Source organism: Hyperolius riggenbachi, chromosome 11 (genome assembly GCF_040937935.1).
Source record: "Hyperolius riggenbachi isolate aHypRig1 chromosome 11, aHypRig1.pri, whole genome shotgun sequence".
Classification (NCBI taxonomy): domain Eukaryota; kingdom Metazoa; phylum Chordata; class Amphibia; order Anura; family Hyperoliidae; genus Hyperolius; species Hyperolius riggenbachi.
The window spans coordinates 45,027,523-45,052,250 of NC_090656.1; the positions used below are offsets into that span (position 1 = coordinate 45,027,523).

At 46.2% G+C, this 24,728-nt stretch overlaps 1 long non-coding RNA gene across 1 annotated transcript in view; it reads left to right on the forward strand.

Annotated features, from left to right (window-relative positions):
• LOC137538429 (uncharacterized) overlaps nt 1-10,312 on the forward strand; it is a 45,881-nt gene extending 35,569 nt beyond the window's left edge. Inside the window, exon 3 of the long non-coding RNA XR_011024783.1 lies at nt 10,125-10,312. This is a non-coding gene — a long non-coding RNA (uncharacterized lncRNA). The remainder of the gene's footprint in view (nt 1-10,124) is intronic.
• The last annotated feature ends 14,416 nt before the right edge of the window (nt 10,313-24,728 follow it).

The window sequence follows — 24,728 nt, forward strand, 5'->3', positions numbered from 1 at the left end:
ACTCTCTAATGATTCCAGTTCTTTTGAGTTCTTCCAGCTGTTTCCGTAAATCTTCAATGTCTCCAAGGGCTAGCCGCCTTGACCTTTCCCGGAATGGCCGGTCATCTTGAAGGCGAATACGGTGCTGTGTACTTTTTGCACATCCGACATCATATTCGTGTTGTGCAAAGATTTCACTTTGTCCTCGCAGAATGTTGAGCAATCGTTGTCTCCACTCTGAAGGCAAAAGGGAGTTTTGAGAAACTGAGATCTCCAATTTGTTCTCCAGCTCTTCTGCCTCTCCCCCCACTTGAAAAGGGGTTGTCACTCGGCTTGCTACAAACACCGTTCCCAGTTTTGCCCGAGGTCTTAACATGACTGGTTGTGGTAAGGTGTTTCTGATTCCTACAAGCACTCTGCCATTCTTGCGTTGCAAATCCTCTGCGGGGATAGTCTCAGGGATAATTTCCACCCCTAGCGTCAATCCAGATCCTTCCTCCCCTTCGATCAACAGCAACGGGACTGACTCCTTCCATGTCGTTCTCACTTCAGCTTTCAGACATACCACTTGTCCAGGCATCAACTGACAGTCTTCTCGCTGAGATAACCATACACTTCCAACCCCATGGGCTGGGGCCTCCCGCTCCACCAACAGTTGTTCCCATGCGGCTTGAAGCAAAGGGTGCAATGGACTAGGTGGCTGCCCATAATGGTCCATGATGGGCTCCAATACTCGTCTAACCAGGTGATTATTAGTTCCAAGGATCACTGAGTACCGTGAGGACCCTGGCGGTCGGGGGCAGACTACTGCTAGTGTATCCAGGACTTCTTGAGTTCCTGCCACTTTATATCCCAGCTGAATCTGAAGGTTCACATATCCATCATATGGTAGCTGTTTCTCACTGATTCCCCAGATCTCCAGCTTATCCAGTGCCTGTAAAGGACAATGAGCTAAATGCTTCTCATAAAAGTCTCTATACAACAATGTCACTTGTGCGCCTGTGTCCAGTAATGCATGAGTGAATACACCTTCTATCTGTACTGGCACCACTGGTGATGGTCCCAAAAGATCTTTAGGGAATGTGGTGGCTCCAGCTTCAGAAGCAGATTTGGCCAAAGCTTTCGGCCTCTTCTCTCGTTTCCTCATTTGTTGGCATTGGGTACGTGTAAAGCCTGATGTGGGTGCAGCTCCCAATGACTCTTTTTGCTCAGTCACTTTCTTACTGGCAAAGTCTTTGGAGATTTTGTTACCAAAGTGGTTTTCCACAAGCTGGTTGGTCTTCCTCTTCCTGCTGTTGAAATCTGATTGCCAGCTACACTCCTGCTGGATGTGACCCAACTCACCACCACGATAACCAGTCTTTTTTTGTGGTCCTCCCCTTGACGGGACTATTGCTTCTGTCTGGTACTTGGATACATCAGAAGAGGACCTTCCTGTCTTCTGTGATGTCAGAGCCTGCAGGACTCGCAACTGTGTCTTCTGCATTTCGCATTGTGTCTGTACTACTTGGGTCAACACCTTCCACAGACTGGTTAATGATGCATCCTCCGGAAAGTTGTTTTGAGACACTGGTTCTGCCTCCACTGTACGGACTTGAGAAATCTTCACGGGCCTTGCACTAGTATACCCAGACTTTAGATCTTGTAATGCTTCCTCTTCTCGAATTTTCTTAATCAGTTGAGGATAGCTTGGCACCTCCACTTGATCCCCCAAGTGTAACTTGAACACCACTGGGTCAAGAGCTTGTGATCCCTCTTGGATTTGACGGATTCGGGCCCGATCCACCTGCTTTGGGTCTATTCCTTTACTTAACACTAACTGATGCAGGAGGCGGTCTAGTCGCCTTACATAACTTGACAGCTTTTCTCCAACCCTCTGGTAGGTGTGTTCAAATTGGTACAGTAAATCAGCGGGCTTATCAATCTTCCCAAACACACTATGCAATGCATCAAGATAATCCTGTGCAGTGCAATCAGATTGTCTCATCTTCAAATTTCGGACAGTGTCAGCTGCTGGACCTTTCAAGCTTTCTATAATCCTCTGCTTCTTGCTTATTTCAGGAACATCCCATTCTTCCAGTACCTGAGTGGCTTGGTCCATCCATGCCTCAAAATCTTCTTCACCAGGGGGAGTGGGTACTTTACCAGAGAACAACCGTAACTTCCTGTACCCCCAGCTTGCTAGCGAATAGTCAGGAGATCTACACTTTGTCAGTAGGTTTCTTAATGCTTCAAGGACTTCTGGTCCAATACAGTTCTTCTCTTGATCAATGGCAGGCTCAGATAATGGCCCCATAACTTCAGCTTCCACTTCTGCTGCACCTTTTGGAATGGTCACTTGAACTAACTGACCGCCTGGAGTTGTGAGGGTCGTAGGCATCTTGTCATGGGGGACATGGGTCTTCCACTCCAGCAGGGCAAATTGAATTGGTCCACTTGGGTCTGTTGTACTATCTAACAGGAACCCCCGACCAGATATTGGTAGTCTTTCAGCCACTTTCCTGATCTGTGCATCAGTCCAGTCAGGCCCTGGCAACTCTAGGACTAAACAGTGTCCCACGGCAGCTTGGTGGTTCTCACACCATCTTCCTGCAGCTCTTGACTCCATACTGTGTCTGATTTCAAGGGATAAGGGGCGTAGACGTCACTGGGCGGAACCAAAGAGAGCCCCACGTTGGGCGCCAAATGTAGCGAGACAGACTGGATCGCTAATGAATGTAACGGGGCCTCTTAGTGGATACCGCCTCCAGTGGCACCCTGCCTCCCAGAATCATGCAGACACCAGTATCAATGCAATATATTTATTCCCCACAGACCAACGTGATCTAATGGGTTGACGTAAGCAATAGAAAATATAGCACTAATCAAACACTTGTTAACTCAGCAAGATCATGACAATAAAAGTAATATCCCTTACACATTCAAAGTGCATCAAAAGTGTATGTCCAAAGTAGCCACCTCCTGCGCCCCTCCAGTGTCACTCTAAACAAGTGTACACTAGACTGGCGCAGAACGCACCGCAGCAAAGGGACAAGCTTAATAAACTGCAATCAACACACGGTAGTAACCTCTTGCGCCCCTCCAGTGTCACTTTAAAGAAGTGCACACTACACTGGCGAAAGACGCACAACCATAGCAAAGAAACAAACTTAAGAAAGTGCCATCAGTAGCACAACCTTATTTAACTCCCGACTGGCCAGTGGGCTATAATGCAGTTCTGCACTCGGGGTACCCCTTTAAGGAATGTTATGTGCACAGTTGGGCGCCTTGTGAAGAAGATGCAGCAGCAAGTAGACTCCCGATGCACTCAGCAATAGCAGCATAGATGCCAGTGATGTGAGAGGGGACAGGTTAACCAGGCTATAGTTCAGAATGGCAGGCTATGGCAAACAGTCCTGACATACACTGTCCACAGTTTGTTGTAAGAGGAGTGGTATGACTCCCAAACCTCTCAGCCAGGTTAATGACCCTCTATCACTGCAAAGATGGTTCCTACCATGAGGTGCAGGGCCAGTCCCTGATAATGGTCACTCAACAGGTGCAGAACTCCCAGGCAGAAGTTTTGAGGAGACTGAGATTCACAAACTTTGTAATCCAGCTAAAATGGTTCCTTCTGAAGTCCACACGGCTTGTACAATCCAGACTCCACCAACCTCACAGGTTCACACAGTTCTGGTCCGGCAGCTGTATCCTTTCTCCAAGATTCAGCTCAGGGTGCAGCAATCTGTGTCACTCACAGGATCCCTTCTTCACACTCAGAAAACAAATGGAAGCCAGTCTGATGGATTTAGGCCTGAAGATCCAGTCCCAGTCACTCCAGACCTCACTCCCAGGCCCTAGGCACACCAGCCACACCTCAGCTCCCAGCAGCCTCTGCTCACTCCAGCCTCTCTTCCAGAATTCTCTGCAGTCTTAAAGGAACTATGCCCTCTAAAGGCAGCAGTACATAACATAACAATAACAGCACATTATATGGTGTTACAGTCAGGGCCGGTCCGCCCATGAGGCGGGGTGAAACTTTTGCCTCAGGCGGCACTTCTGGGGGGGGGGGGGCGGCACCCGCCCGTCCATGTGTGTGGGGGGCCGCCCGAGCTGGAGGGGATAGCGGGCAGGAAGGGGGTATTGGGCCTAGCGGCGGGGAGGGGGGTCGGACCCCCCCCTCCCTCGCCTGGGTCCCCCGTCCTCCGCTCCCCTCCAGCTTTAAAAAGGTCCGTGCTGTGGCTGCAGCTATTCGTAAGAGGCAACGGGCGGGGATTACTCACCTCTTCCTCGTTCCAGGCCAGCGTGCGCTCCACTGACGTCACTTCCTGCTACGCCGCAGGAAGTGACGTCAGTGGAGCGCACGCTGGCCTGGAACGAGGAAGAGGTGAGTAATCCCCGCCCGTTGCCTCTTATGAATAGCTGCAGCCACAGCACGGACCTTTTTAAAGCTGGAGGGGAGCGGAGGACGGGGGACCCAGGCGAGGGAGGGGGGGGGTCCGACCCCCCTCCCCGCCACTGGGCCCAATACCCCCTTCCTGCCCGCTATCCCCTCCAGCTCAGGCCGCCCCCCACAACAACGGCTTGGGGGGGGCGGCGGCGATTTCTTCGAAAATTGCCTCAGGCGGCAAAAAGTCTAGGGCCGGGCCTGGTTACAGTAGATACTGATCGCCTTTGGCTTGGCAGTGGAAAACACTGAGAGTATCTATCTATCTATCTATCTATCTATCTATCTATCTATCTATATATATATATATATGCCCCGCCCTGATCCACACGCGATGTTTTCAGGGGCATATATACTGTACAGTATATGTACCAGAAATTCGGAACTGGTTAATTTCTTGATTTATAGACCCAAACAATTTTTCAAAGTTTACAATATATTTTTTTTTCATTATTGGGGAAAAGAGTAACATGTGTAATAGATTTGTCAGATTTTTCAAATACCACAATCAGAAAAAATGTAATTCTCAAATTGAAAAGACATACAAAATGGTATCATGCGTCCATCTTTTAGTCTGTGGTAAGGACATTAGACTGTGAAACCCTTTAATGGACAGTTAGTGACATCAATAGTTCAATGCACTATACAGTGGCTTGCAAAAGTATTCGGCCCCCTTGAAGTTTTACACATTTTGTCACATTACTGCCACAAACCTGGATACTTTTTATTGGAATTCCATGTGAAAGACCAACACAAAGTGGTGTACATGTGAGAAGTGGAATGAAAATCATACATCATTCCAAACATTTAAAAAAATAATAATTGCAAAGTGGGGTGTGCATAATTATTCAGCCCCCTGAGTCAATACTTTGTAGAACCACCTTTTGCTGCAATTACAGCTGCCAGTCTGTTAGGGTATGTCTCTACCAGCTTTGCAGATCTAGAGACTGAAATCCTTGTCCATTCTTCTTTGCAAAACAGCTCCAGCTCAGTCAGATTAGATGGACAGTGTTTGTGAACAGCAGTTTTCAGATCTTGCCACAGGTTCTCGATTGGATTTAGATCTGGACTTTGACTGGGCCATTCTAACACATGGATACGTTTTGTTTTAAACCATTCCATTGTTGCCCTGGCTTTATGTTTAGGGTTGTTGTCCTGCTGGAAGGTGACCCTCTGCCCCAGTCTCAAGTCTTTTGCAGATTCCAAGAGGTTTTCTTCCAAGATTGCCCTGTATTTGGCTTCATCCATCTTCCCATCAACTCTTACCAGCTTCCCTGTCCCTGCTGAAAAAAAGCACCCCCAGAGCATGATGCTGCCACCACCATATTTGACAGTGGGGGTGGTGTGTTCAGAGTGATGTACAGTGTTAGTTTTCCGCCACACATAGCGTTTGGCATTTTGACCAAAAAGTTAAGTTTTGGTCTCATCTGACCAGAGCACCTTCTTCCACATGGTTGCTGTGTCCCCCACATGGCTTGTGGCAAACTGCAAACAGGACTTCTTATGCTTTTCTGTTAACAATGGCTTTCTTTTTGCCACTCTTCCATAAAGGCCAACTTGGTGCAGTGCACGACTAATAGTTGTCCTATGGACAGATTCCCCCACCTGAGCTGTAGATCTCTGCAGCTCGTCCAGAGTCACCATGGGCCTCTTGACTGCATTTCTGCGCTCTCCTTGTTCAGCCTGTGAGTTTAGGTGGATGGCCTTGTCTTGGTAGGTTTACAGCTGTGCCATACTCCTTCCATTTTCTTTTGCAAGCCACTGTTTATAGAGCACTACATAAAGTGTGTCAGTCCTACTTAAATGTATTATAAAATTAGCAATAGTATCTCTATTCTCTACATGCCACACTTAGAAGTTGGGCACAAGGGTACTCAGATGACCTATTTGGAAAGTCACCTTCTGCAATGCTTAGATGATGCCCTTTAAAGCATACACCATAACATTTAGTACCCATATTAATGTAATAAAATATAAATATCATGTTGATGTTGAAAAAAATTGGATTATTTAAAATATGTACTTGTTGTCATTTAACAGTAGTTACCATATTAACACCGGGCTTATTGGGATTTGTAAAAACACTGGTCGTACCAGCCAACATACCTTCAGAGTACAGATAAGCAACATTTGGAGCAGGACTAAATAATCAGTGGAACTAAGAGTACTGTGTCTTAATATGAAGGAACTTAGATGACTCAAAGTGACATGAAGAATGAAAAGGGGATACAAGGCTCAGCTCACATGTCAACTCTGTGTGACCTCGTACAAGTCATCCAGTACGAGTGACTTCATCTTGCACTGCCTCAGGCTCTGCAGCTATGTGCAGAGCAATCTCTGTTTCTGAAGGACGGTAACAGATTTTAAACCAACTAGATTTTGTTTGAGTGAAGTGGACAAGCAGTATTTGGACAGACAAATCTTCAGAGTCATTCAAGCACTGTATGGTTTTAAAATGCCAAATCTGCTACCTCAGCTCCCAACATTACATTAATGGGTTGAAGCTTCCATAAACGTCTTTGAAACTCTAAAAGTGGCCATACATTGACCAGCTGGTCTTGTGGAAGATCTATAGTAAGTTAGGAAGGCACAATCTGGTTAAACTGTGCGGACACATGGCTTAGATGCTATGTTGGCATGATACTGGGCCCAAACCTCCAAAGGTTCCTGTTGACTTTAGAGGCACAGACTAACCTTCAACAGCAGAAATCTCACTAACGGGCAGTTGGGATACATAGATTGCATGCTGGTATAAATCAGCCAGCCTCCTTTATTTTAATGAGGGCTCAGAAAGTACGAATTAATGTACATGCCTCATTTCTTTTGCTCTTGAAAACAGATTTGACTTATACACCCCCTTTGGTGCAGTTTCACCTGTTTCTAAAACAAATTGCACTGGAGTCAACAAGTAATACAGAGTAATGTAGCCATCTTTGCGGATGATACAAAATTATGCAGAACTATCAACACTAAGACGGATAGTGACATATTACAACAGAATCTAGATAACATGGCCACATGGGCAGGCACATGGCAGATGAAGTTTAATGCTGATAAATGTAAAGGCATGCACATTGAAAGCATCAATAGTTGATCACAAAATAATATCTCGAAATGCTAGTATACTACACACTCTGTATAAATCCCTTGTGAAGCCACATCTGGAGTACGGGATACAGCTTTGGGCACCACACTATAGAAAGGACATTTACCTTCTAGAACGGGTACAAAGACAAGTAACTAAATTAATCAGAGAATTGAAGAGCTCACTTACCAAGAAAGGTTGGACAAACTGGGCTAATTTAGCTTGGAGAAAAGGCGACTGAGAGGTTCTGAAGTCAATAAATGCTACTGCTAATGCTAACATTTTTATAGTGCTTTTCTCTTGTCAGATGCAATGATTGAGAGTTGCAGCCACTAAGAGCTCTGCAGTGTCAGGGTGTCTTGTTCAAGAACACTTTACTGTATAGGTACTGTCTTTTACAGGGGCGTAAAAATAGACCCTGCAAGGGATGCAGCGCAAGGGGACCCAGAAGCCACAATGGGGGGCCCACCCTGAGAGACTGACAACTAAGGGCAAGGAGAGGAAAAACTTTCTGCTCTCTGCACAGTCGTTCTAATGACTGAGGTCACCTCTCCTTTTCTCCAAGCTAAATAAGCCCAGTTTGTGCAACCTTTCTTGGTAAGTGAGCTCTTCAATTCTCTGATTAATTTAGTTGCCTGTCTTTGTACCCGTTCTAGAAGGTAAATGTGCTTTCTATAGTGTGGAGCCCAAAACTGCATCCCATACTCCAAATGTTATGATGAGCTATTTCTAGAACAATTTTTTACAATACTGTATAGACTATGAATAAGCCAATATTTTTACCCTAAACGAATTGGCTAAGGCTAGGTTTACATTAGAAGGTTGTATTGTAAAGTTACAATGCAACATTACAAGGCAACGCAAAAAAAAATTATAACGCACATTAATGCTGTGTTACCGTTGCATAAAGTAGGTACAGTGAAGCATACAGGCAATGAAAAATATGCTTTCCTGTACCTGGTAACATGTGTGTTTAGTAGAGATGGCTTGAACCTCTGATCTTAGGTTCGCGAACCTCGAACGTGAACTTCCGCAAAAGTTCGGGTTCGCGCGAACTTCGCGAACCACAATAGACTTCAATGGGGAGGCAAACTTTGAAAATTACAAACATTTATGCTGGCCACAAAAGTGATGGAAAAGATCTTTCAAGGGGTCTAACACCTGGAGGGGGGCATGGCGGAGTGGGATACACGCCAAAAGTCCCGGGGAAAAAAATCAGGATTTGACGCACAGCAGCGTTTTAAGGGCAGAAATCACATTGCATGCTAAATTGGAGACCTAAAGTGCTTTAAAACATCTTGCATGTGTATACATCAATCAGGTAGTGTAATTAGTGTACTGGTTCGCACTGACAGACCAATCTCACTGTGTAACGCACCGCAAACAGCTGTTTGTGTAGTGACGGCCGTGCTGGACTGGTGCGCACCATAGCGAGAGTGCAGGCGATGCCGGGCTGAGGTAGCTCAAAGAAAGAACAACAGTGACTGTCCAGCTGATCGAATTTGGTCTGTCCACAATGAAGCAACGACCTTATTATCTTGGGTGTGCCCCCCCGACATACTCATATAGCCAGCGGTCATTGCTTTATTGTGATACGCAAGCCCCTTCACCGCGTCAAGGTAATGATCACGAAGGGGAATTGACACATGTACATGCCTTTTGTTTTGTTGTTGCAAATGCAGTGCAGCCAGAAAAATTAGGCAGGCATTTACACACACCAGAAAAAATTGTTATTGGTTTTGTTAGCAGAATTCAGGAATCCGCCAGGAGTCCTGGACTTTGTTGGTAGTGGCGGAGAAGGCAGTCAAGCGGCCTGCAGGCAGAGATGCTGTGTGGGGACTGGGGACCGACTTAGTCTTGGAGCAGACAGTCACACGGCATGCAGGCAGAGAATCTGTGTGCGGGGAATGACTTAGTCTTCGGGCGGGCAGTAGCCCTCTGGGATCCATGCCTCATTCATTTGAAAGGAGAGGTACTGAACACTTTTTTGACCTAGGTGACTTCTTCTCAGTGACAATGCCTCCAACTTCGCTGAAGGTCCTTTCTGACAGGACGCTTGAGGCAGGGCAAGACAGAAGTTGGATGGCAAATTGTGACAGCTCTGGCCACAGGTCAAGCCTGCGCACCCAGTAGTCCAGGGGTTCATCGCTGTTGTCTACATCCGCAGTTAAAGAGACACTGAAGCGAAAAAAAAATGATGATATTATGATTTGTATGTGTAGCACAGCTAAGAAAGAAAACATTAAGATCAGATACATCAGTGTAATTGTTTCCAGTACAGGAAGAGTTGAGAAACTCCAGTTGTTATCTCTATGCAAACAAGCCATTAAGCTCTCCGACTAAGTTAGTAGTGGAGAGGGCTGTTATCTGACTTTTATTATCTCAACTGTTCCTGGACTATTTACTTTTCCTCTGCTAGAGGAGAGGTCATTACTTCACAGACTGCTCTGAAAGACTCATTTTGAATGCTGAGTGTTGTGTAATCTGCACATATTATAGAATGATGCAATGTTAGAAAAACACTATATACCTGAAAATAAAAGTATGAGAATATTTTCTTTGCTGCTAATCTTTTAGTAATTATTCATAGTACACAACCAATTCACTATATCATATTTTTTTTTCTCGCTTCAGTGTCTCTTTAAGGTCATGTAGTCGGCTACCTGCCGGTCGAGGCATTGGTGGAAAGTGGATCCGAAAGGGCTAAGGCGAGGCATTGGACTAAAGAATGTCAGCATGTCCGACATCATCATGAGATCGCTAGAGCATCCTGTCCTTGCCTGCATGGACATGGGAGAAGGATTACTGGCAGTGGCACCTTTATTCCCTTGTGCTGTGACATCACCCTTAAACGACTGTAAAGCATACTTGCCAGCTTGTTGTGCAAGTGCTGCATCCTTTCTGCCTTCTGGTGAGTTGGTAACATCTCCGCCACTTTGTGCCTTTACCGAGGGTCTAGTAGCGTTGCCACCCAGTACAGATCATTCCCCTTGAGTTTTTTTTATACGAGGGTCCCTCAACAGGCTGGACAGCATGAAAGCTGCCATCTGCACAAATTTGGATGCAGATGTACTATCCACCTCCTCTTGTTCTTCCTCAGTGATGTCAAGTATGTTCTCCTCCTCCCCCAGCCATGAAGAATACCACGGGAAAGTTGAGCAGCACAAGCCCCCTGCAACGCCTGCTGCGGTTGTTCTTCCGCCGCCTCCTCCTCAAAAAAAACCCACCTCCCTCATCTGACTCCTCTTCCCTACACAACTATTCCTCCTCCTCCATCCTCCTCTGTGCTGCCGCAGGTGTTGAGGAAACATCTGGTTCTGCTGGTAATTGATCCCACAACTCTTCCTCCTGTTCCTGTTCACGCTCCTCCACAGCTTGATCCACCATTCTACGCACGGTACGCTCCAGGAAGAAAGCATATGGGATCAAGTCGCTGATGGAGCCTTCACTGCGACTCACCATGTTTGTCACCTCCTCAAATGGCCGCATGAGCCTGCAGGCATTTCGTATGAGTATCCAGTACTTTGGCCAGAACAACCCCATCTCCCCAGAGCATGTCCTTTTACTGTAGTTGTAGAGATAATGGTTGACGGCTTTCTCCTGTTGTAGCAGGTGGTTAAACATCAGGAGCATTGAATTCCAGCGAGTCAGGCTATCGTAAATCAAGCACCTCACTGGCAAGTTGTTTCTCCGCTGAATATTGCCCAAGTGTGCCATGGCCATGTAAGACCGCCTGAAATGCCCACACACCTTCCTGGACTGCTTCAGGAAGTCCTGTAAGCCTGGATACTTACACACAAATCTCTGAATTATTAGATTCAGCACATGTGCCATGCAGGGTACATGTGTCAACTTTCCCAAATTCAAAGCTGAAATGAGATTTCTGCCGTTGTCACACACCACATTGCTGATCTCCAGTTGGTGCGGGGTAAGCCACTGATCCAGCTGTTTGTTAAAGAGAGTCTGAAGCGAGAATAGATCTCGCTTCAGACCTCATAGATAGCAGGGGCACTTGTGCCCCTGCTAAAACGCCGCTATCCCGCGGCTTAACGGGGGTCCCTGTCCCCCCAGACCCCCTCCGTAATGCGGGGGAGCGCTTCCGCATTGGGGCAGGGCTAACCGCCGCAGCCCTGCCCTACGCGCATCTGTCAGACGCGTATCTCCGCCTCTCCCCCGCCCCTCTCAGTCTTCCTTCACTGAGAGGGGCGGGGGAGAGGCGGCGATGCGCGTCTGATAGACGCGACTGGAGGCAGGGCTGCAGCCGTTAGCCCTGCCTCCAGGAAGAGTTTTCCCTGCGACCAACTTTCCGACCATCTTTTGGGGGGGTGGGTTGGGGGTGAAGGGACCCCCGTTTAGCCGCGGGATAGCGGCGTTTTAGCAGGGGCACACGTGCCCCTGCTATATATAAGACCTGAAGCGAGATTTTGTCTCGCTTCAGTGTTTCTTTAAGAGCAGCCAGGAGAGCTGCTCCAGTGTGACTCTCCGCTTTGAGGCAAGACATGTCTAAGATGGTGTGACACTGTCATACCTGGCATGCAGCATAGGCCCTGGGGAGCTGGGGCTGTGTAGCTGGAGAGGAGATTGCAGCACCAGTAGAGTAGCACTGCCACTCAGCCGAGGAGGAGGACGACGACAGTGTAGAGGATGTAGCAGGAGGAGTAGGAGGAGAAGGAGAGGAGGTGGCAGGAGGCCTGCCTGCAAGTCGTGGATGTGTCACAACTAGGTCCGCTGCACAGCCATGTACTCCCTGCTTGCCAGCGGTCACCAGGTTGACCCAATGGGCTGTGTAAGTAATGTACCTGCCCTGACCGTACTTTGCAGATCAGGCATCCGTGCTCTCAGGTGGACCCTTGACCCAATGCTGTGTGCCAGAGATGACACCACTTGCCTTTCAACTTCATGGTACAGTTTGGATATCACTTTTTTTTTAGAAATAATTGCGGCCTGGTATCTTCCACTGTGGTGTCCCAATCGCCACAAATTTTTGGAAGGCCTCAGAGTTCACCAGCTGGTATGGTAACAGCTGGTGAGCTAACAGTTCCACCAAGCCAGCTGTCAGACGCCAGGCAAGGGGGTGACTGGCAGACACAAAAAAATGTCCACACCGCTGAGCCCTGGGGTGATGGCACTATGGTGGCGTCAGCAGCTGACGTTGAAGGGCATGTTGGCTGGCTGTCCATAGGTGGCGATATATGGGGCGCCAGGCACTGCCATGAGCTGTTTCTGACGATGAGCTCCCACTGCTTCTTTCAGCAACTCATCTCCTCCTACTCCTCTCTGACTCCCCATCTGAACTGTCCCCCTGTTCATGTCCTCTATTGGGAACCCACGTTACATCCATATCACCATAATCATCATCATCATAATCATCCTCCTCCCTCGCTTGTATCAGACACTTCCTAAACTGCACCAACAGCAGGTATTTCATCCTCCTCCTCCTCACACCTTACGTCCATAGTGCCATCTAACTCAGACATATGAGGTGGTGTAACTTGCTTAGCGCCTTCATCTTGTTGTAACAATAATGGCTGTGAATCAGTTAATTCCCCACCAAATAACTCCTGCGAAGTGTCAAATGTAGCAGATGTGGTGCTTGTAGTAGTGCTGGTGGCTGCGGAAGATGAGGTGTTCTGTGTTAAATAGTCAACTACGTCCTGACAATCTTGAGAGTTGATGGCACGTGCCTTCTTCTGAGCACTGTACTTTGGTCCAGGGTCGCACAAAATCACGTCCGCACGGCCTCGAACAGACCTGCCGGGTGGCCTGCCGCTGGGTCTGCCTCTGCCTCTACCTGTTTTGGTCATATCAGGGGGAAAGAAGTGAAAGCAAGGTATGCACTGACTTAACTAATACAATGTGCAGTCACACAGGTACAGTTAACAGGTATGCATGGACTGGTATATAAAACAGTGTGCGGTCAGACAGGTGCAGTTAACAGGCATGCACGGACTGGTATATAAAACAGCGTGCGGTTAAACAGGTGCAGTGAACAGGTATGCAGTGACTGGTATTACATATGTGCATCTGTCACACACACAGGTGCAGTGAACAGTTATGCAGTGACTGGTATATAACACTGCATGCTGTCACGCAGGTGCACTGAACAGGTATGCAGTGACTGGTATTACAAATGTGCAGCTGTCACACACACAGGTGCAGTGAACAGTGAATACAACACTGAGTGCGGTCACACAGGTGCCGTGAACAGGTATGCAGTGACTGGTATATAATATGAGTTACATACGGGGTAGTGACAAGTCCTCTAAATAGGTGCGATCAGGCCACTTGTTGTTGCTGCTCGGCTGCTCCCTGAAAAGATTCACTGTAAGACAAGCAAGGAGGAAAGGGGCGCTCTGAGACTCCTAGTACTTCAAAAGAAAGCTTTCTTTTGAAGTACTAGGAGTCTCAGAGCGCCCCTTTCCTCCTTGCTTGGTATATAATATAACACTGCATGCTGTCACGCAGGTGCACTGAACAGGTATGCAGTGACTGGTATCAATACAATGGGCACAAGGGGGCACAAAACAGCTGCCACGGGCTGGAGGAAGCCCCAGGTAAGTAGATCTTTTTTGGGGGGGACCTTGGACACTCAGTGGAGGAGAATGGGGCTGTTACAACCACCGTCCATCTCTGTAGTTCTGTGCTAAATAGAGAGTATTTGATTTTCAGCAAAAGGGCTACACCTCTATTATGGCCTAGTAGGACTTGGCACTGAGAGTTATGGAACTTTATTTTTCCTTGGGGGGGGGGGGGTATGTGTAAAAGGGTTTGTGATGGCCTACCAACCAACCTACCGTCAGTAATGATCTATTAACCCTTCGCACTCTTGCATGCAAATGTTCAAACAAATGCATTCACAGATTCACTCATCCAGGGACAACTGTTGTCCCTACAGCTAAGTTAAAAGCCGGGGTTTTAGTTCACAGAAGAATGGATTCTTATGCTTAGTTACCAATACTGCGCAGAAGTACCCAGGTAAACATAGATGTCCTAACTCTGGCCCTGTAACATGCACAGTGCAGATATGCAAACACATTCATTGCAGCAAACCTATCAATGGATTAGGAGCACACATCCTGACGTCCTCTCCTGGGAAAGACAGTGCATCTTACCAATCGCACAAGGGAGCTAACGTTATGTATCCATGTGCACCATGCACATACACCAGCATAAGCTGTGTGCATGCTGACAAACACATACAGGGGAAGGAGGGAGTGCACTGAATTAGACGCTAGCCACAGGGGTCAGCAACAAGAAAAAGATACATATATCCAGGCACATCGCCTCTAGTTAGGACATTATATAAGTTATTAAGGAAAGGGAGGTGCTGAAGGGGGTGTGGTAGAAAACAGCAAAAAATCTATTAACTAGGGATGCTCAAATTCGGATTCGGAAGATACCCGGATAGTTGCAATCCGGATATCTCCCAGTAATGCTGTGCGGGCTGGGCGGGGGGTCAAGCTTACCTCTCTGACGTCTTCTTCGCTCGTCCCTCGGCGCCTCCCACGATGCGGTCCACGCGCATCACGTGACTACAAACGCTTCCTCCTTCAACCCGGAAAGAGGAAGTGTTTGTAGTCACGTGACCGCCGCGTGGACCGCATCATGGGAGGCGCCGAGGGACGAGCGAAGAAGACGTCAGAGAGGTAAGATGACCCCCGCCCAGCCCGCACAGCATTACTGGGAGATATCCGGATTGCAACTATCCGGGTATCTTCTGAATCCGAATTTGAGCATCCCTGCTATTAACCCTTCACACTCTCGCATGCAAATGTTTAAACAAATGCATTCACAGATTCACTCATCCAGGCACAACTGTTGTTCCTACAGCTAAGTTAAAAGCCGGGGTTTTAGTTCACAGAAGAATGCATTCTTATGCTTAGTCACCTATACTGCGCAGAAGTACCCAGGTAAACATAGGTGTTCTAACTCTGGCCCTGTAACATGCATAGTGCAGACATGCAAACACATTCATTGCATCAAACCTATCAATGGAATAGGAGCACATCCTGACGTCCTCTCCTGGGACAGATAGTGCATGTTACCAATCGCACAAGGGAGCTAACGTTATGTATCCATGTGCACCATGCACATACACCAGCATAAGCTGTGTGCATGTTGACAAACACATACTGTGCACTATGCACTATGCATGCACTATGCATGTTACAGGGCCAGTGGTAGGACACCTATGTTTACCTGGGTACTTCTGCGCAGTATAGGTGACTGAGCATAAGAATGCATTCTTCTGTGAACTAAATCCCCGGCTTTTAACTTAGCTATAGGGACAACAGTTGTGCCTGGATTAGTGAATCTGTGAATGCATTTGTTTGAACATTTGCATGCGAGAATGCGAAGCGTTAATAGATTTTTGCTGTTTTCTAGCCACACCCCCTTCAGCACCTTCCTTTCCTTAATAACTTATATAATGTCCTAACTAGAGGCGATGTGCCTGGATATATGTATTTTTTACCCTCAGTAATGGTCTGTCAAGTGAAGTGTGGTCTGCGGACAGGGGGTACATTTTGACAAATAGAAGAATGCTTGGTCAAAGGTGAACCTTGTAGTCCATTCAGATGGGGATGATTGATTTTACACCTAAACTTGTGTCCCTCATAGTTTAATAGTGGAAGGCTAGGAGTATGGGGCAGGCGGGTTGCTATGGGGCACAATCCAAGTGGTATGCATGGAATCTGATCGCCATTATGCTGGGATTGTGCTTCTACTACTAGCCCCATCCCTGTGTCACACCACCCTTCCTTAAAGGGAACCTGAAGGGAGCGGGATATGGAGGCTGTCCTGATGATCCTCTGCATTTAATACTTTTAGCCATAGACTCTGAACATGTATGCAAAACAGTTGTTCCTGACAAAAATCTGACAAGATTAGGTGCGTGCTTGTTTCAGGTGTGTGATTCAGACACTATTGCAACCAGAAAGATCAACAGGATGCCAGGAAACTAGTATTGTTTAAAGGGAAATAAATATGGCACTCTCCATATATACCTCTCGGTTCAGGTTCTGTTTGAAGAAATACATGATGGATGATGAGTAGAACACTTATTGTGCCACCTCATACAACCCTAGTGGCGTAGCAAAAGTAGACGCAGAGGTTGTGACCGCAGTGTGGCCCCTGCACTGGAGGGGCCCAATTGGGGCCCTTCGTCTTTCTTATTAGCTTTTCATTGGTGCTATGCTGCTAATGAACACCTCTATATATGTGCATTGAATAGTGGTAATCCTTAACAAACTGTTTCCTTAGTCTGATTTCACCACTCCAACACTGTAGCTGTCATTGGTAGGTTTTGGGGTTCCATATCAATACAGTGGAGGGGGACCCATGTAAAAGTCACCTCGGGGCCCCAAGCTCCTTTGTTACACCACTGACAACCCCATGCATGCTGTGCCTCCCATAAACCCACACTCCTATCCTACAGTATCTTCCCTTCCAGATCATCCCCACCACAGCCATGCTACATCAATCAACAGAGAGGAAAGGGGTGTTAGAAGCTTCAACAAACACCCTCCCTCCACTGACCAGTAAGGAGGAGGAATGAATGGGGTGAATGGTGAACACATCACACAATCTCTCAGAGTGACTGATTGAGGCTATTCTGCTGGGATGAAGCAGCGCAGCGTTCCCTCTCCAGAAGTTGACAGAGCCACATTTGGTGTCCCAGCATGACCTTATTGCTAGGACTTAGGGAGTGTGGAAGGGTGTGTGTGTCGGGGGGGGGGGGGGGGGGGGTAATGGGAGTTTATTACTGTTAGGAAATGGTAGGGAAAAAATAATGTATCTAGAGGTTTTAAAGTTAGTTCTGACATAATATCATCACATGTCCCCTTTGAAATATCAGCCGTGAGTCAGGAAGCCTTCAAGCCTCTTCTTGATCAGAGAACTTACTTTTCCTTCTTGGGTTAGTGACGGGCTTCAATATTACACTGTTTATTCAGCCTGAATATAAAGGGTATCCCCCTATTGTTTTGCGTCTAGAACACAATAAATTAAACATAGTATGAAATGCAAAAAGGTTATTTTGAGACATCCAATATTTGAAGATTTAATTCATTTTTCGAGTGTATAAGACACCAGGCTATTAAATTTTTTAGAGCCGTGATCTCTTAAAGTCCCTACTTTATGAGCGCCTTCTTCATAAAGATAAATGGTTTCTTTGCCAAATCGAATGCAGATTTGAAACAAATTAAGTTAATGTTCAACAGTACAAGGTAGAATGGATGAGGGGACTGTTTTATTTTGCATTGTAATAACCATACGCACCTAAATCAATAGCACTGGAGAAAAAAAAGACAATAATACCACGCAACTGCAGGAAATGAAATATACGAATATGAAAGTGGAGCAAGACTGTAGAAGTGAAAGGATTTGTATTGGAATAATGACATTTCATTAAAAAGGGAAGGAGCCATATTGAATATGGGCTCACGCCAGTAAATTCTATTTCTGTTAATAACACTTGAGATGAGTTAGAGTTTGTTTACCGTTCAGATAAAGCATAGTGCTGTGTTCTTTATGTGCCGCTATAATTTCATGTTCCAGGAAAGGCATGAATGTTAAAATGAACTCTATTTATTTTTAAAGTTATTTTGTTTCTATTAATATTTGATTTAGCTTGTGTTTATTTTTGCACCGGCTTATATAAAATTTAGGCGGACGGCTCTAAAATCTCAGACTTTTTATTTCCCTTTGATTCTGTTATTGGTTTGGAAAATAGGAAGCCAGTTCAGGCAGGATTCAGGTACGCAGGTAATTACTCACCTTAAATGCCTTCTTCATCCTCTTGACTCTTTCAAGTGACCCCTCCTCCTCTCTTTTGTCATGCATCGTGATGTCAGGGTTGAAAAACGTAACAAAGAAATAATGACCTTTTCTATTTTTATTTAGACCTTTAAACCAGGTCAGAAAAACCACTTAAGGACCGGGCTATTTTGTAACGATCTGTGCTGGGTGGGCTCTCCAGCCCACAGCACAGATCATATTTGCAGCAGGGCGACCAGACTTCCCCCCTTTTTTCCCCACCAGGGGGATGTCCTACTGGGGGGGTCTGATCGCCGCCGGCTGTCTGCATGTTGTGGGGGGCTCCTCAAAGCCCCCCTCCGCAGCGATATCAGGCCTGGCTCACTTTCCCTCCCTCCCCTCCTTCCCCTGGGCGGCACAGGACGGCGATGCGTCCTGCGCCGCCTCTGATAGGCTTCAGCCTATCAGATGCCAGCAATCCCCGGCCAATCAGAGGCCGAGGATCGCCGATCTCCTTTACAGCGCTGCTGCACAGCAGCGCCGTATGATGTAAACAGCGGGGATTTCTTCCCTGCGTGTTTACAATTAGCCTGCGAGCCGCGATCGGAGACTCGCAGGCTGTTCACGGACACACCCTCCGTGAACTGACATGGAAAGGCCGCTCGGACGAGCGGCCGTTTCCATGTAATACCACTTACGATCAGCCGCCGCCTATCGGCGCTAGGTGGTCGTTAAGTGAATCGGAAGTGATTTAAAATAAAAATAGATACTTACCTAAGGAGAGGAAAGGCTCTGGGTCGTAATGAGCCTTCCTGCTACTCAAGGCCCCCGCATTCCAGCTCTGGCTCTCCCGTTTAAATCTCCAGCTGCGGGAGGCTTCCGAAGTCGTCGGGAGCCCGGGTGGCTTCATACTGTGCATGCGTAAGTGGTCGAGAGAGGTAAGTATTAGGTAAGTATATGTTTTTTTCTTTTTAAATCACTTCACACTTTCTTTAAAGGTAAACCTTAAAGGGAACCCAAGGTGAGAGACATATGGCGGCCGCCGTATTTATTTATTTTTAAACAATGCACATTGCTTGGCTGTCCCGCTGATCCTCTGCCTCTAATTCTTTTAGTCATAGACGCTGAACAAGCATGCAGATCGGATGTTTCTAACAAAAAACTGACAAGATTGGTTGCATTACCTTGTACTCATACTGTGCTGTGTGATCTGGTTTTCTTGTATTCCTGTATTGTCATATTGCTGTATGTCACCCCTAAATATTGTCTGTAACGTAAACTAATATCCAGTGCTGCGTAATATGTTGGCACTTTATAAATACAATAAATAAATAAATAATGGTTGTTTCAAGTGTGTGATTTAGACACTACTGACCAGAAACATCAGCAGAATTGCCATGCAACTGGTATTGTTTAAAAGTAAATAAATATGGCAGCATCCATATGATTTTCACCTTAAGTTCCTTTTAAATATTAAAATGTTCATCTAACATTCAGGCCTGGATTTACATCACAGGAGCCTATAGGCACATATGTCCTGACACCCTAGACTTCACCCTCTATGAACCTACAAACCCCACCAAACCGCACCGCAAGTGTGCTGCCTGGCCCAGCTGTCACTTCTCCCTTACTTCCCTTACCCATCATAGGTAGCTACAGGTATCCCTTAGTATTAGGTATTTAGGGGAACCTCAGTATTAAGTAGCTAGATGTGCCCCCAAGTATTAGGTCCCTTGGCTGAAGGGAGATTTTGTCAGTTGTCTGTTGTGACCGGGGTTAAGTAACCTCTCATTTATGCTTCACTCAGGACTTTGCATAGAGAAGGAGGGCAGCACTAGGGGAGGGGAGTTAACCGCCATTCCATCATCAGACGCCTGTAGGCGGTTGCCTACAGTGCCTTATGATAAATCTGGCCTTGCTAACATTGATGGCATTGTTAAATGTATTTTTTGTGCATATACAAATCTGAATAATAACTTAAGGTTCCCCCAACATTTTAACTGCTACCTGTTCGAAACCTCCAGACATCTGACCCCCGTATATAATGGCTGCTGAATTTAGCACCATAGCGTCATGTTTACGTTGTTGTTACATTGCAAAACATGATTAGAATTGAGTCATTGAAGAGCAGTGAGTCGTTCCTTATGAGCCAGAGATCAGTAACTTTATCCGGGGACTATGGATTAGGGTTGATAGGGTTGTAATTGAGTGCACACTGCAGCCAAAAAATTAAGCCCTATTCCCAGCTTGAAGCATATGCCGGGCCTGCCTGTTGCTTACATGTACAATGTCACTTCCTACATGGAATCATTTGACTGACTAGCAGGGGAACTAAAAATGTGGTAAATAGGTAAAGTGGTTCTATCAAGGCAGCTACAAATGTGGACAAATTTGTCAGTACCCAGCCATAAAAAAAAGTACACATCTGTCTCTGAAATAACGTTAAACTGACAAAAGTCATTGTTTATTGTGTATTTATCAAAATGATACCAACAGACTTTACTTTACAGTATTGATTTTAATACAATATTTGAAAACACAACTAAGCTATACTTTAAAATGGTGTCTTATAAAAACAATCACACACCAAGTAAGAGTGGCTGCTGGTGCTGGAATCTTGTAGCAAGCAATATCCATAAAATCGATTTTGTGGATATTTTAAAACTGGACACATGTATATGTCATGGACAAAACTGTTTGGACCCTTAAAGTACACGTGAACTGGCTGCAGTCATGTCTAAATCACACACCTGAAACAAGCATGCAACTAATCTAGTCAGACTCGAATCAGAAAAATCTGATCTGCATGCTTGTTCAGGGTCTATTGCTAAAAGTATTGGAGGCAGAGGATCAGTAGGACAGCCAAGCAGCTGGTATTGTTTAAAAGTTTAGGTGTCCTTTAACCCCTTGCCGACCACTCCATGCTAGTTGGCGTGAAGTCCTGGGGCAGGGTTTTTCAGGATGCGCGCACATCTTCTTGCGATCGCTGATAGGAGACTGTTAGATGGCAAAGCCATCTGTTTACACCGTACAGCGCTGCGAACTAAGACTCTGGAGGCTCAGGAAGTGAGCGGCTCTCATAGGCTGATGTCTATGAGAGCCGATCACTGTGATTGGCTGGCGGGGGGACTGAGGGTGGGGAAATAAACAATTAAGAAAAAAATAGTGTTATTTAATGTAAAAAAATAAATAAAAATATTTATATAAAAAAGAAAAACAACTGGATAGCGATCAGACCCCACCAACAGAAAGCTCTGTTGGTGGGCAGAAAAGGAGGGGGGGGGGAGAATCACTTGTGTGCTGAGTTTTATGGCCCTACAGCGAGCCCTTAAAGCTGCAGTGGCCTATTTTGTAAATAATAGCCTGGTCACTAGGGGAGTTTAAGCCTGTGAGTCTTAAGTGGTTAAACTGTACCAGAGACAATCTAAAATAAGTTTTATACATACCTGGGGCTTCCTTCAGCACCATGCGCACGGATCGCTCCCACGCCCCCATCCTCAGCCTTCTGTATTGCCGGTACTGGGTCCAGTAACTTCGGCCAGTCGTGGCTAGTCTGCGCAAGAGAAGTGCGCCCTCTACGTATCTCTCTGCCGGCTGCCGGCGTGAGAGTGATCAAACGGATGGGGCTGGAGGAAGCCCTAGGTATGTATAAAACTTTTATTTTAGATAATCGCTGGTTTCCTTTAAAGAGAAAGTCTGTAATCTTGAGAAATGCAGTCTCTTCATTTCAGCTCTGTACATTACAGGTATTAATACAAACTTTGTATAGCTTGTTTATATAGAAGCATGTAAAACTTACAAGCACACACAGTTACAAACACAGTTGCCCCATAGAGTTCCTAAGACGTGCTGTGATATGGGTGTGTCCATGCTTTCTACCAGTAATTGGCAGACACTACTGCAGCCAAAGAGATCAGCAGAACTGCCAGGCAACTGGTATTGTTTAACCTCCCTACGACCGATCCATGCCAATGGGCGTGGCCACAGCAGCAGCCCCAGGACCGCCTAACGACAATTGGCGTCAAGTCCTGGGGCCTGCTACTGCAGGAGATCGTGTGCAGGCTGTGCGCACATCTCCTGCTTGGGGGGCGGAGCTCCGTCCCACCTTCAGTCTCCGAGTGGCGGGAGACTGTTAGCGAAACCGCCATCTCTCTGCTAAGTACAGCACTGTGATCTGCAGCAGCGCTGTACTGGGGACAGCCGTGTGACACAGCTGACCCCCCTGAGGCACAATGGAACGATCGGCTCTCATAGGGTGAAGCCTATGAGAGCTGATCGCCATGATTGGCTGGCTGGGGGGGAGGGGTTTATAAAAAATAATAATAAAGTAAATAGCAAAAAATATTACGAAAACTAAACATAAATATTTATATAAAAAAAAATAAACACTGGTGGGGAGATCAGACCCCACCAGCAGAGAGCTCTGTTGGTGGGGGAAAAAGGGGGGGAGTAATCAATAGTGTGCTGTGTTGTGCGGCCCTGCAGCTTGGTCTTAAAGCTGCAGTGTCCAATTAAACGAAAAATAGCCTGGTCTTTACAGAGGTTTAGCACTGTGGTCCTGTAGTGGTTAAAAAGCAGCCTCCATACCCCTCTCAGTTCAGGTGTCCTCTAATCGCTTCTGAACTATGCTAGTTGAAATCTACACCCTGTTTGGGACCTGTTATCCCTGCCAGGGCGTAGATTTCATCTTTCCCACCGCACATGCTCCCGCAGATCGGATCGCTCTACCGTCGCTCAATCGCCCCATGTCGGTCAGTTAATTCCATTGGCTCCTCACCCTATGATCACAGTGAGTCAATCTCATTGACTCACATTGATCACATTTTTAGTCATGAGCCCAGGCCTGGATTTACATCACAGGAGCCTATAGGCACAGATGTCCTGGCACCCTAGACTTCATGCTCCATGAACCTACAAACCCCGGCCAAACTGCACCACAAGTCATTAACTGTCATTTACCATGTTTGAATGTATACTTTTTTTCCTTTGAAATCCATTTTCTCAAAAATGATAAGGTCTTTTTAAAAAATGTTCCCCTTGTCCCCACTGTTCTTCTTAACATAACCTGCAAATTTGGTGTTTCTAGCATGTAAGGGGGCTTTGCTGTTAACCTCTAAAGTCAGTGGGTTTTTAATCATGAATTCTGACTCGTGATTCGTGATTACATTATAATTATTATTATTATTAATTATTTATTGATTTATAAAGCGCCAACATATTCCGCGGCGCTGTACAATGTAAGAAAACTAACAAGGGATACATAACAATGATATACATCAAATATGAACACTGATACAAAATACAGCACTGCTGATTACAATTGCACATTTAACATGATGACTAAAATGTATAAATGTCTAACAGAGTGCAAGCAATTAAATTAATAACATTCCATGACACAAAAGGGTGAGAGCCCTGCCCTTGCGAGCTTACAATCTAAAGGAATGGGGTGGAAACAAGAGGTGGGGAAGTATACAGTATAAGTACAGGCAGTACGTTATTAGGTTATTTAGTGGGTGCATGGCCTAAGCTAGAGAATATGCTTGTCGGAAAAGGTGGGTTTTGAGGGAGCGTTTAAAGATTTCAAAGGTGGGAGAGTGGGGGATGTGCTGTGGAAGGGCATTCCAGAGGAGGGGTGAGGCACGTGAGAAGTCTTGTACATGTGAATGTGAGGAGGTAATTGTAGAAGAGGATAAAAGAAGCTCGTGTGCAGATCTGAGATTGCGGTTGGGTTGGTATCTGGAGACTAGTGAGGAGATGTACAGGGGAGAGAGATTGTGGAGAGCTTTGTAGGTTAGGGTTAAGAGTTCGAACTGAATCCTCTTGTTAATTGGTAGCCAGTGAAGAGTTTGACAGAGAGGAGGAGCATCAGAGGAAGAGCGAGAGGAGAGATGAATGAGTCGAGCAGCAGAGTTCAGTACAGAATTGAGCGGTGCTAGTCGGTTAGTTGGAAGTCTACCAAGCAATATATTGCAATAGTCCAATCGAGATATGTGGTTATTTGACTTGAAATCCGCACTCGAGTCAGATATCCCTTTCTACTCGTGATTGTGATCACGAGTCAATTCGGAAGTGGGCGGAGTCATGCTCATGATCACTTGTATTCGTGATCAGGGGTATCCGAGCAACTCTGGTCATGCATGCGTGGCCTAGGTGCGGACACTCCCCCATCGTGCTCTCGCCGCCGTGAGAGATCTGGGCCTGTGCGGTAGTACTGCGCAAGTTCAGAACACTCCCAGCTATGGGAAGTGAAAGGAATATGAAGGATGGCATATTTATTTAATTTTAAACAATACAAGTTGCCTGGCTGTCCTCTGCCTCTAACAATTTTAGCCGTGGACCCTGAATAAGCATGCAGATTAGCTTCTTCTGATTGACGTACGACCGGATTAGCCGAAAACTTGTTTTAGGTGTTTAATCCAGACGCTACTGCAGCCAAATAGACCAGCAGGACAGACAGGCAACTGGTATTGTTTAAAATGA